Below are 2,305 nucleotides of genomic sequence, written 5' to 3' on the forward strand. Positions count from 1 at the left end.
GGAAATATCCTCTCACTTTTTCATACTTTTAATTTAAAACTATTTAAGAGAACCAAGGTTCTGATTATTGTATATATTTTTCTAAAAATCAAATAAAGCTACCTATGAAAATGATCACATGGATTTACTGCTTGTAAATTTTAAGTGTGGTGGGGTGAACGCACAGAGGAATCCAAGACTGGCGTCAGTGGTGTAGTTTTATAGCTCTTTATTTTAGTATTGCAGCTCTTTGTTCAGTGTTACAGTGCCTCTTTTTGCTTGCAAGCAAGGAGAGCACTGGAGGGCAGAAAACTCCCAAGCCAGTGTCTGCCAGAACAAGGGAAACGACCCCCTTATACAGCCTAAATTCCTGCCTGCCCCCCTCCTAGGTTCTCATTCAGGTCCTCTTATGTAAATGAGGGATGCTGTCCTGCTAATTTGGGTTGGCCCATTGTGGGACACAGTCCATTGGTCACTTTAGGAGCCTAATTTGCCTCTGGCCCCTGGGGGAGGGGTGTTAGACTGCTGTTATCTCACAGAAGGCGGGTCCAAGAAGCAAGCAGGGTAAATGGCCAGTGGAGCATGGAGTTTCTAAAACAGTTTCTCAAGTGGAAAAGGGAAAAGCTCAACAATCTAAAATGCTTAGGGTTCTCTGCAACATTAAGCTTAAATCATTTCACTGTTGAAATGATTTAAAAATCACTGTTGAAATGATTTAAAAATCACTAAGAAAGACTTGATAGTGATTTTCTCCCTGTTTTCTTTTAAACAGAATCCTTGGGATTGTGTAACTTAAAAACACAGATTCTGCTCATATTGCTACATGTTCATTGAAGTTACTCTATGATTGGAAAACATTTTTAAATTTATATATAATTTTTACTATTTCAGGAACGTTAGCCTTGATTCTGTATTAATAGCATTTGACTAGATTCCCAAAACATTTGATCATTCAATGATCAATGATAGGAAAGAAACTTTACAATATTCAAACATTAAAATGAACATTGAATGTACGTTAGTTTTGCTTTTGGATTATTTAAGTTTTTTAAAAAGGCGAAACATTATTTTTTCAAATTTTTAATTTTTTTATTTAAAAAAATAGAAATTTTAATGAATTTCTGTTTGTAAAATAAGTCTCCCTGTCTTCCCTGACCTCCCAACCCAACTCCTTCTGAAGATAACTACGTACCAGTTTCCTGTATATTCTCCAAAATATTCTTTGCATATATTAGCACATGAGTATGTTTATATCACCCCACCTTTTTTTTTTTTTTTGAAGATGACTGGTAATGGGCCGGCCCCATGGCTCACTCGGGAGAGTGTGGCACTGGTGGCGCCGAGGCCGTGGGTTCGGATCCTATATAGGGATGGCCCATACGCTCGCTGGCTGAGCGTGGTGCAGACCACACTGTGCGGAGGGTTGTGATCCCCTTACTGGTCAGAAAAAAAAAAAAAAGATGACTGGTAAGGGGATCTTAACCCTTGGCTTGGTGTTGTCCGCACCACACTCTCCCAAGTGGGCCACGGGCCACCCCTCACCCCATATTTTTTTTTTTTTTTGTCTTTTGTCTTTTTCCGTGTCCGGCAACGGATCGCAACCCTCAGTGTTGCCCCGTACCGGACCGGGGACCGGCAACGGGATTGCAACCCTCGGCGTCGCTCCCGCGCCTCGCTCAGCCAGTGAGCGGGAACCGGTCTGTATGTGGGATCCGAACCCTCGGGCGGGAGCGCCGCCGCGCTTCCCAAGCGGCGCACCATCCAGTGCACCACCAGGCCGGCCCGCCCCATATTTTTATATAAGAGTCTGTATAGCATTCTAGTCTATTGATCTATAATAATATATTTAAATAGTTCCTGGTAAATAGATTGTATCTAATCTTTCACTACTTCCAGAAAAGAAGTCTGTAATGAACAACCTTTGAGCATGTCGACATTTTGTGAATCTAGAAAAAAATTATTAGAAGTGAAGTCAAAAAGCTAAGTGTTTTGCTACTACCATCTTCCAGAAGTTTCCAGACACACTCCCACTAACAACATATGATGCCTATTTTCTCATACCCATGCCAGTAAACTTTTCAACCCTGTGAAAATAATAGGAAAAAAATGTAATTTATATTTGCATTTCATTTGTTAATAAGGTTGAATATTTCTTAATCTGTTAGCTGTTTGTATTTTCCTTTACCTATTTTCTTTTTTAAGAGCTCTAGTAGTTAGGAAATTCACTTTTACAATTAGAAATTGTATTTTTTCCCAGATTATCTTAATTTTTACCTTTTTTTTTTTTTTTTTTTTTTTTTTTTTTTTTTTTTTTTTTTTTTTTTCC

Source organism: Galeopterus variegatus, unplaced genomic scaffold (genome assembly GCF_000696425.1).
Source record: "Galeopterus variegatus unplaced genomic scaffold, G_variegatus-3.0.2 Scaffold1016, whole genome shotgun sequence".
Lineage (NCBI taxonomy): Eukaryota > Metazoa > Chordata > Mammalia > Dermoptera > Cynocephalidae > Galeopterus > Galeopterus variegatus.